The following is a 12,270-nucleotide window of genomic DNA, read 5'->3' as shown; positions in this document are numbered from 1 at the left end:
TGCTGGAAACGCTGTACATACATACATACATATGCCAGGCTTGTAAGTGGCGCTGCTGCCGCCACAAAATACACCAAACGCAGCGAAGAAGACCCCGGAGCATGGTTGCCATGGTTGCCCTTCTGTTTATTCTCCGCGGTGGACGGTGTGTTCTCTTGCTGTATCTCTCAGGTAGTCCACCAGCAGATGCAAAACACCCACCTCTCGGGCTCTTCCAAGGGACGAGGGAACCGTGCGGCAGAGTTTCCGTAAAAAAAAATGTTCCGTCGGTCAACATGTCCGTTAAAGTTTAAATCTTCCGTACAAAATTAGAAAAGTGCAGATCAGAGGTCTTCTTTGTTATTTATTGAGCTTTAAAACAAATTGATGACGACTCTGTTCTCTGTATAATAATATAATAATATTTAATAAACGGTGCCTGCCTCTCTTTTCCTCCCCCTCTTCTGACAGCCCAGCAGCAGCAGGAGACGTGGGGAGGGGGAGGCGGGCTATTTCATCGTTATCAGAAAATGATCATATAGGGCTTACACACGGAGCCGTTGGACCCCCAGAGCGTTGCATATGCCGGTCTACCCACCTTGGGACCCCCCCACAGAGCGGAGCAAGGCAAAGAAACTTAAAATAATAAGCAGCATTTTACGGCACGCTATGCATGGGGCCGCCTTGAGGGGGTTTCCCGAAATGTCGTTTCAGTAAATTAAAGGGTATTTCATGTTGTCGTTGCTGTGGGACTTCTTAATACCTTGGAAAATGCCGTTTAATACTTTTAATAGCCTTAATTTTCGCTAAATTGATTTATCAACTTTTAATACTTTTTAAGACCCCGCGGACACCCTGATATATATATATATATATGTGTGTGTATATATATATAGGTGTGTATATATATATAGGTGTGTATGTATATATATATATATATATATATATAGGTGTGTATGTATATATATATATATATATATATATATATATATATAGGTGTGTGTGTATAGGTGTGTGTGTATATGTGTATATATATAGGTGTATATATATAGGTGTGTGTATATATATATAGGTGTATATATATATATAGGTGTGTGTATATATATATATATATATATATAGGTGTACATATATATGTAGGTGTATATGTGTGTATATATATATATATATATGTGTGTATATATATATAGGTGTGTGTATATATATATATATAGGTGTATATATATATATATATATGTAGGTGTATATATATATATGTGTATATATATATGTAGGTGTATATATATATATGTGTGTATATATATATATATAGGTGTGTATGTATATATATAGGTGTGTATGTATATATATATATAGGTGTGTGTGTATGTATATATATATATATATATATATATATATAATGTGTGTATATATATATATATATATATATATATATATATATATATATATATACATACAACAACACGGCCGTTCACGGAAACCACCAATTATGACTAAATTAGTATCATGAAAGTTACAGTGCTTATTAAGCATTGTAAAACTGATGTGGTAACTTTCCAAAGTGCTTTGTTTTGAACGTTCATCAGTATTATAATCAGAAAGAGAAGTTTCGTTTTTTTACTAAAATGATCAAATAAAGTCAACATTTCATAGTGTTTACTGAGCTGTGTGGGGTTTCTGAAACTTTTAAAATATGTTTTAATGGTGATATACACAGTGATAGATGTTAAGGACTAACACGTTTATAATAAATACATTTGTATTTATTTTAAGATCTTTTCATACAATCATACGTATTGGGATTCATGTGGATTAATACGTGAGGACCGGAGGGTGACGAGCATAAGTTTCACTTTCCTTTTTTATTCAAATTCCAACCTTGGTCTTGAAAAATATTTGTTTCTCTTGTCGTCCACGTTCATAAAGCATAAAGCAACAGCATCAGAGTGCAAAGTATCCAGATGCGTCCACCGTTCTTATTAAACATCCATTTAGTCCGCTGTATAGAAAACTGTAGTTTAAGCCTCTACAATTTCAAGCCTCAGTAAATGTTCACCTCAACAACAGTCTTCTGAGTCTTTGTTCGCTATCTGTTAAGCTACGCAGTGCGCCGCATACGCAAGGGCACAATAGTAAAAACTCTGCGTTGTGTTTCGTATGTGTGATGGGGCGTTATGCAGAGGGGAGGAAAACAGGAAACAGCAGATTGGGAATGTGGTGGAGACGCTGATAATAATAATAATAATAATAATAAATAAACAGAGCATTAAACAAACCATCATGCTCTTACTTTGAAATCATGCGGAAATGTCATCATCAGCGGGCCATCACGTGGTTTCCGAAAATAACCGAGTGACACGAGTAGATTTTAGCCGACACCGGCGGAAAATATCTCTCAAAATTCCGTGTGTGTAAAAAGACGATCCACAAGCAGAAATGCAGTAGGGCCTGGCTCATTTCGTGGCATCTGCAGGCAGTGGCAAGTACTTCCGGCATCTGCCACAGAGGCCGCTACTCCGTGGTATCTGTGGCAAGTATATGCCACAGCCACAACTTGCCGTGGCAAGTAAATGCCACAACCATGCCACAACTTGCCGTGGCAAGTATATGCCACAACTTATATATGCCACAACTTGCCGTGGCAAGTAGGCTATATGCCACAACTTGCCGTGGCAAGTAAATGCCACAAGTTAAGAGTTAAGAGAAGGTTTACGGTAGCTGCTGTTAGAAATTAAAATCAATGTTTTAATGGGGAAATGTAGTTTAAACATGCCGTCAGTTTTAATGCTCTTTTATACTGAAAAACCAGAAATTCTTGTGCACAAGCAGTTAAGCTTTCATTCTGAAAATCCTTCATCTACGGTTAGCATTTAGCATGTGGCTAATATACGATTTCCTGAAGAGGTGAATTTAGTAGCGAAATGATATAGAGTGGTGCAAACCGAAGCTACTGATTTAACACTACAACTATAGATGTCGAGATACTACCATGCTGAATATTAAATGAAGGTACAGTTTATTTGAATACATTATTGTTTACAGACGAGAGTAGCATGTGACAACATCCGGAATGACCGGAAACCAAACGAGCCGAGAATTATTGTTTAGAGTATTGATTACAGCGTTTAGAATGTGTTAAATGAAAAGTGATGAAAGAGAATATGAGGAGAAACGGCGTGTTAAGCATATATTGAATGTGAAAATAACCTATCCTCTGTTTAAATGCAATAACGGACATTGGAGACGAGGTGAGCCGGCTGGCGGGGAGGAGCCAGCAGAGGATATATAACAGCACCGGAGGAGAGATCCATTCTCTTCTCTTCCCTATCGAGGAGTGGATCACAGCTGTTTGTCTGACTGAACAATATCATGCTTGTGACCAACCCGCGCCTTTTTTAATTAAAGTACCCAATTGAACTTTCACAGAGACTCCATTTAGTCTCCTTTTAAAGCTTCTCTCCTGGTCGGGAGAATAACGAACACAGTTAACAATCTGGTGACCCTGACGTGATCCCGCTGACCGAGGAGAGAAAACCAACCGGCTGTTTCCTGGAGACGCTTGCAGCCATTCGACACACAAGAGCTCAAATCAATCGGTAAGAAGATGCCTGTTATGACAAAGATTATTCACTAGTTAAACTAGGCAAAGTTAGATTTGTGTGTTTGACGGCAGCCGGCTGATCCTGAAAATAGCTGTGCATTTTAATGTTAAAACAACCCAAATTGATAAAATAATCACTCTAAAACCACGAGGCGTTGTTTTGTCACAAGCAGGGTGAGTTCACACTTTCTTTTGTTCCATTAACCCTGCATGCTATTAACCACGTGTGGGTGTTGAATTTTAAATATATAGTGTGTGGACATTGTACTTCGGATAGGTGCCTTGCTGCTTTCACATAGGTGTCTCTTGTTACGGTAATAGTTAGTTAGTCTATGACGTAAGGGTATATAGCCCATTTGACGATTTTTGTTAAGATCTGGAGACATAGCGAATCGGTTAAGGGCCGAGTAAGTGAAAACCAGCGGGGCATAGCGAATTAACTCAGGGTTAAGACCGAAGTCAGTGCTTTAAAGAAAGTCCTTTTCAAGAAAGGCTTGGTTAAGGTCTAAGCCTTTATCAGTGGTTAAAACTGTTCTGTTTAAAAAAAGATATTGCGGGTGGGTTACAGTAATCGGAATTACAACAGCAGTGCAGTAATAAGACGACGGTCTATTATCAGTGGCTGATAGGTCTCCATATTGGTCCCGGTTTGGCGTGTCCAAATAGCAACAGTTAACCATAGTCGACTATAAAGTCAAATATTACGTGAACAGGTTTATAGCTAGTGCGTAAAGGTTCCTAACTTTAAGTGATGATATCAATAAGATAAAGCCCATAGTCGACTATAAAGTCAAATATTACGTGAACAGGTTTATAGCTAGTGCGTAAGGGTTCCTAACTTTAAGTGATGATATCAATAAGATAAAGCCCATAGTCGACTATAAAGTCAAATATTACGTGAACAGGTTTATAGCTAGTGCGTAAAGGTTCCTAACTTTAAGTGATGATATCAATAAGATAAAGCCCATAGTCAACTATAAAGTCAAATATTACGTGAACAGGTTTATAGCTAGTGCGTAAGGGTCCCTAACTTTAAGTGATGATATCAATAAGATAAAGCCCATTTTTTCATAGTAGCCCATTTTTTCATAGTAAACTAGATAGAAATGTTGTTATTTTAAACTAAGCGTTGTTTTGGCTTGGATTTCAGGGTTTATAATACCACACCAGTGGTTTACTTTGTTAAGGTTTGTTTAAAGATCACCTCGCCATTGTTTAAACTCCCACCTGAGAGCCGCATGGACAAATCTCTTTGTCTACAGGTCAGAGTGCGAAATAATTGGGTGCCATCTTGTTTACACCCCACATGTGGAAAAACAAAGACAGGGCAATCGCCATTTCGTGAAATGCAAATTCAATTTGCTCCTTTTGCTTTGAATTTGCACTTACACAGAGCATCCACCAATTAGAAGTAGCAGAGTAGAACATTTAGCAGACTATTTTTGTAATTATGAGAAGGATACAGATTACAAGTGATGTTGTTCCCCCACACAGAAAACTATTGTGTCCACACAACTAGTGAGGTCAAGAAGACGGGCTTCCACCCAAAATATGCAAGGGGCGGCGATACACCTGACGTGAAGCTGTCCAGACCTGAAAACAGAAACTCGATTCTGCTGTGGTGAAGTCTGGCTACAAAGGGAGGTGTCCGATAGGGTCGCTTTTCTCAAACCAGTGAAGAAGTCAACAAGAACCCAGCAGAACTAGAGAGTGACTGTTAGTGGGAGAACTGTGACGGAGCGACAGAGACTGGCCCAACATTTTCCAGCCAGTACATAGATAGACCCCGTCAGAAGACCGGGGCTGTGTTTAAAGAGGAACTTCATTTATTCTTAGCCAGAAGTGCAGTTTTTAATCAAACAATTATGTGATTTATGGAGTCAGATTACATTTTTCTCATAAACACAATTTTATAATCGGTCTGAAGTATCTGTTTTAAGGCATGAGCCGCAGATTAAATAACATAACACTGATTAAGAGCTGGGATGAAGAAGTTGTAGGGTTTTTACAACAGTTTCAAGAATCAGTCTTTATTTATTTATTCTTGAGTAACTTTACTGATTTATAGTGTAGTGTGTAAGGCAATATCTCATTTGAGTGAGGGGCACCAGCCCTTCATGCAGGTTACCCTCTGTGAGAATAGTTCATATTTTCCCTCCAGTTTGGAGAAAGATTATTTTATCATATGTTAGTTCAGCAGTGTCAACCAATCCTCTAATCCTAGAGTTATTGAGACGCATTAGCGACACCAGGGGTATTGTTTTTCGCAGCAACGATGATGCATAATACCATGACAAAAGCCATTATTGAAACAAGTAAACTATTAGAAGTGCTAATGGGAAATGTTTTGTGAATATGCATTTATGCCATAAGAAAGCCATACATCATATGATATTTTTGTACGCCTTGTGGGTACACGGAGAATTTATATTTATTTAATGCAACGTTATGGGTTTTACATGTCCTGTTCAGAATAGGGTAATCATTGCAATATTAATTGAGCATTTTATGCTCAAAGGAGGGAGTGTCATGATTATACAGATATGTTGATTTCAGTGACGTAGTTAATAAATAATAACATGTAGTTGACAATAGGTCTCATAACAACAAGAGGTATGCCAAAGCTTGGGCCTTCTCCAAGGAGGGAGTGGTCCAGTTTTAGATATTAGACAAATAGAAGTGGATGAATATGTCAGAACTCTGAGTAATATTATGCAAGTTTTGTCTACACAGCAGGCTAGGAAAACTACAGAGATACCAGACGAGACACCAGAAGAGACTCCTGTTCGGCCAGGTGATTGGGTGAGGGTGAAAGTTCACAAAAGACAGTGGGCTGATCCCCGGTGGACGGAAGTGTGAAAGGTTGTAACAAACTTCACACGCGCTCCGGTTTAAAGGTAAAGAAAAAGGAGCAAATTGACACCACCTCACACATTGTCACCCTTCACTGGCAACTTCCAGAACATTATTGGGAGTTAGGACTGATTTGGCAGAGCTGGAACAAAACAATAAATAGAAATAAGATAAAGATAGAAACAGCTCAAAAGACAAATTGTCTATAGATTTTTATAGATTGTACATTAATGTGAAAACCTATTTTTTTGTTTTACATCTGAAAAAGAGTCCAATTTTTTGTATGTTATTTTTGGACTCATTATTTAAATTCTGTAACGGACACAACCAGGGATAAAATAGAGATGATGACGAGAACAAAGCCAAACCAATTGTGGGGTCCCCTAGGGATAAGAGTCAGAATAGCATTGTTGATTGTGCTCATTACACTTGGCACCTTGTTGGTTGGATGGGGAGTACAATATCAAGTAAAACATGGAACCATTAGTTCACTCATAAAGAATGCCCACATCACTAACAAGACTCCAGCTGTGTTTCACAGACTTTCACTTATCCCCAGAGCCAAAAGATCAGCTGAGTAACAAAAGGACGAGTTAGAAATACTCGTTCCCAAAGGTGAGGCGGTTATAATCAAGATGATTCACCCCCCTATATGCAGTTCTTGTATCAAATGATGAGATGGGTTTAAGTGATCGGGATATGTAAATGATGGGGATTTACAGATTAGGGGAATCTCTAAATACACTGGATCCATGTTTTAGTCTGTACCAGAAACACCCCCTGTTAAGTTTATGAACAACCGACCGGTGACCTGAGTAGAATTATTGAAAATGATTACAGTTGAAACAGGCTACTAACCCAAAAGTACACCTTTGTACGTACAAACTCTATGAACAAAATTTCCCAGCAGATAGTGGCGACATTGCAGATATGTCCAGTTACCAAAGTTACTTATGTTCTAAATAACAGTGAGATTTAAAGTGATGGAGAAAATATGGAGACGTTCCTTTATAGTGTGTGAAATATGTGGTGCTTGAAGCATCTAGGTATTTACATTTATGGAAGAAAGTGGTTTCCTGAAAGAGTTAATTGGAGTAAACATGTTACAGTGGGTGAAAACAATGTTTAGGGATATGGTACAATTATTAGAAAACATTAACTGGGCTTAGATGACATTTAACATCAAAGAAAGATAGTATGGTTAGGAAAATAGAGTGGGAAAGATTGGATTTATTTTACCTCAGTGTGTTAACTATAGATAATGCGTCCCGAGATCTCTCTCTCTCTATCTCTCCGCCTGTCAGAACGCTACGACCCCAACTTCCAAGCAGACAAAAGACCTCACCACGGAAGACTCCTCCTCCTCCATCGAACAGACAGAGAAGCAGAGCTGAACCAACAATGACAAGACTTTATCCAGAACCATCTCCACCTGAGGAATCCAGAACTACAGGTGACATAAAAGGCACACTCTCATCGGTCCCCCACAGGACATGAAGTTCCAAGCTGAGCCACAAGATTTGGACACAAGAGCAGAGTGTGGGACATGAGAGCAGAATACGCCCTCCATGCAACAAAGTAGAGACTGTCAAGGAGGAGATGAAAAGCAAAGCAGATGTGACACTGAAAAGAGTTACAGCGGAAGGATCCAAGCGCAGATGGACTGAGGAGAAGGTGAACGGAGGAGAAGACAGGCCGGAGGAGTTGGCATGGTCCGGCAGAACGTGAGGGGGTCGTGGCTTGACAACCAGAGGGGGAGAGAAGGAAAACGGGAGTGAGTGAGTTTACACATAAACACACTTATTCACCAACGAGAAATCCGTAAAGAAAAAGATTTATTAGCCATAAATTAATCAATTGGTAAATGTATAAAGAAAGAAAGAGGAAACTATTAAATAATGCTAAAAACACACTGAGGGTAGAACATATTATTCAATCTTTTCATCATATGAACAAATTATTCTTTAAGAGTTTTTTTATTCATGTGTGAATTTGGGTAAGATTTAATTTGTTACAGTATAGACCTACAGTTTAAAGGGATTGTTTTAGTAACCACTCTATAAAAGCAGACAAATCTTTATTTGTATGGAAAATGTTAAAGGTAGAGCTAGTACCAAGCCAAAGATAGTATTCCAATCTAGAGTATTGATTTCTCCATTGTAGCATGGTTATTACCTCAGGAGGGAAGATTAAGGTGGAAATAACAGTTGTTTTTTGTCCAAGATGTAGAGTTTTAAAAAGACAAAAGAGAGATTGCACATTTTAATTTAAAAAAAACGAATATAATTGGGAGTAATACATGGGGGGCCTTGGATCACTCATTGTGATGGTGCATATTTTACAACAAATATCGTTCAGGGAGAAGGGGTCGCTCGACCCACCCTGCAGATGTTTTAAATCGTACTTGCAGCTTCAGAGGGAGCGCACGGCACCAGAGTATGAGTTTTAAAAGACAAGCGCCACCAGCTCCTAATGGTCATCCATTCAATCAGTCATGACCTGACTTTTAGAGATGTTATTTAAAGGAGAAACATATCTGCCATAGGTTTACATTCCTGAATTAAACTGCAAACCATTCATGAAATGACTTCTGTTTTAAAGTTCTTGTTAAAGGAGGGAGTAATTATCACATGCTCGGGCACCCAAGGTTCCACACACTGTTAAAGGGGTTAGCATAGCTATTTAAGTAGACAAGAATTGAAAATAAATATGTATAATGAGTTATTGATATTCCACTGGTTCTCACACCATTTCAGGGACTCTATCACTGCATTAGAACAGACCACCCAAAGGTAATGAGAAGGAACTTTTAAGTGATGAAACTCTACAACTGTTGTAACTGACCAAAATCTTCTCCCTGAAATGACTGTCTAGAATGCCGTACCCCAGAGTAGAACGTACCGATTGATCACGACGGCCCCTTCTCGAGAACATATTACTTTCATACCTTAAATGGTATGAAAGGAGGGAGGGTACATTTCTCATGAGGAGATAATTACAAATGCTAGCAGAACAAGACGACCAACCCCGTATACAGATGTTGATGACAATGATGAGTTAGTTTAAATGATATGGATGTTCGGAGATGAGATTGATCAATGAATGTCCAGCCGATGTGATTCTTTAAATGATGAAATCATGTGAAGAAGTGAGCAAAATAAAATGCTAACATGGAGTGAATCCATTTCAATTGACTTTACACTATTCCAAGATAGTTTATTTTTATTTTTCAATTTACTTTGCCAATCCAAGATATTTTATTTTATTCTTTATTACTTTATACTATTCTAATATGGTGGATCTCATGTTGTAAAAATCATTGCTATTCTAAAATGGTTTGTTTCTTTTCACTTTGTAAAAACAAGTGCCTTAACACTGAGCGTGGTATGAGAACGGTTTCTGTGAAAGGAGGGACGAAGAAATGTTCTGATGCCAAGCCATTGCTGCTATTTTGAAGAATGATATTGAATGTAAACACTACAAGTTATACACAAGGGAAAACTTTTATGTTTGAACACAGACAAGAATTTGTTTTGTATTTTTGTAAAGCCGGCTGTAAAACCATTCCATTTGATTGTATGTTTGTTAATATGAGATATGTAATATGCAAAGTTCAGATGAAGAACTCATTGATTTCAGTATTATACACACCTTTTAGGTGTGTAAGGAGGGACTGTTAGAAATTAAAATCAATGTTTTAATGGGGAAATGTAGTTTAAACATGCCGTCAGTTTTGATGCTCTTTTATACTGAAAAACCAGAAATTCTTGTGCCCAAGCAGTTAAGCTTTTATTCTGAAAATCCTTCATCTACGGTTAGCATTTAGCATGTGGCTAATATATGATTTCCTGAAGAGGTGAATTTAGTAGCGAAATGATATGGAGTGGTGCAAACCGAAGCCTACTGACTTAACACTACAACTATAGATGTCGAGATACTACCATGCTGAATATTAAATGAAGGTACAGTTTATTTGAATACATTATTGTTTACAGACGAGAGTAGCATGTGACAACATCCGGAATGACCGGAAACCAAACGAGCCGAGAATTATTGTTTAGAGTATTGATTACAGCGTTTAGAATGTGTTAAATGAAAAGTGATGAAAGAGAATATGAGGAGAAACGGCGTGTTAAGCATATATTGAATGTGAAAAGAACCTATCGTCTGTTTAAATGCAATAACGGACATTGGAGACGAGGTGAGCCGGCTGGCGGGGAGGAGCCAGCAGAGGATATATAAACAGCACCGGAGGAGAGATCCAGGCTCTTCTCTTCCCTATCGAGGAGCGGATCACAGCTGTTTGTCTGACTGAACAATATCATGCTTGTGACCAACCCGCGCCTTTTTTAATTAAAGTACCCAATTGAACTTTCACAGAGACTCCATTTAGTCTCCTTTTAAAGCTTCTCTCCTGGACGGGAGAATAACGAACACAGTTAACACTGCCACCCGCCTTCCGTGGCAAATGCTGATATTTAAACCCGTATTTATCGCGTAAAATGTCGCTGTTTAGGCATGACTTTATCGGACTGTACACAAGACTGATGATCTGTTACTGATGGTCCGATCATATTTTTCAAAAAGATTAAACATATGTTCAGATTTTACTTGGAGAACGTGGTTTGTTAAAATAAATAAACGTGCTATTTTTATGATAATTCTCAAGATATATTATTAGTAAGTTGACATAAAGATCTAACATTGTTGACCAGAGGTGGGAAATAGGCTAACTTGTATACTCAAGCACTGTACTTGTGATTTAGAAATAGCCTACTTGTACTTTAGTTGAGTATGTAAATGGTATATTACGTAGTAGGCTACTTACCCCACTACAACTCAGAGGTAAATTGTGTAATTGTAGCCTACTCCCCTACATTTATTTAATACGCTACCTTTAGTTACTTACTACAGATTCTGATTAATGATGATACATATAATCAAGTCTTAAATCAGACTTTATAGTTACTCCTGGAGTAAATTCACAAGATACCCTACTACAGTATACAAAGTCATTCAAACTAGCTGCACCTTTACCAGCTTTGAGAACACTTTCATGATCAATCATTATAATGAAAACATGTAATATGCACTTTAAGTATATTGTTATGCTAATCATTTTGCGCTTTTACTTGAGTAACATTTTAATGCATGACTTTTACTTGTAACAGAGTATTCCAACATTTAGGTTGGCTACTTCTACTTTTACTTCACACTAGAACCGCCAGGGGTCGCTGTATAGTCTACCTAAAACCACCAACGTGTCAAATGAACGAATGCATTGATTTTCAAGGTACAATGTTATTTTATTTATCATACTAGAACACAATGAGTGTTGCCACTACATCGCCGTGGCATGTGCCTTGGCATTCGTGGCATCTCCCACAGAGGCCACTACTCTGTGGCATCTGTGGCAAGTATATGCCACAGATGCCACAACTTGCCGTGGCAAGTAGGCTATATGCCACAACTTGCCGTGGCAAGTATATGCCACAACTTGCCGTGGAAGCATATGCCACAACTTGCCGTGGCAAGTAAATGCCACAGATGCCACAACTTGCCGTGGCAAGCATATGCCACAACTTGCCGTGGAAAGTATATGCCACAACTTGCCGTGGCAAGTATATGCCACAACTTGCCGTGGCAAGTAAATGCCACAGATGCCACAACTTTCCGTGGCAAGCATATGCCACAACTTGCCGTGGCAAGCATATGCCACAACTTGCCGTGGCATTTGCGCATGCTGAACGGGAGTTGCCACAAGATGCCAGAGTTAAGAGAAGTTTTACAGTAGCTGCCACTCGCCTTCCGTGGCAAATGCTGATATTTAAACTCGT

Source organism: Notothenia rossii (assembly GCF_949606895.1).
Source record: "Notothenia rossii genome assembly, chromosome: 3".
Taxonomy (NCBI): Eukaryota; Metazoa; Chordata; class Actinopteri; order Perciformes; family Nototheniidae; genus Notothenia; species Notothenia rossii.
Note: the sequence above shows the minus strand (reverse complement) of the source record.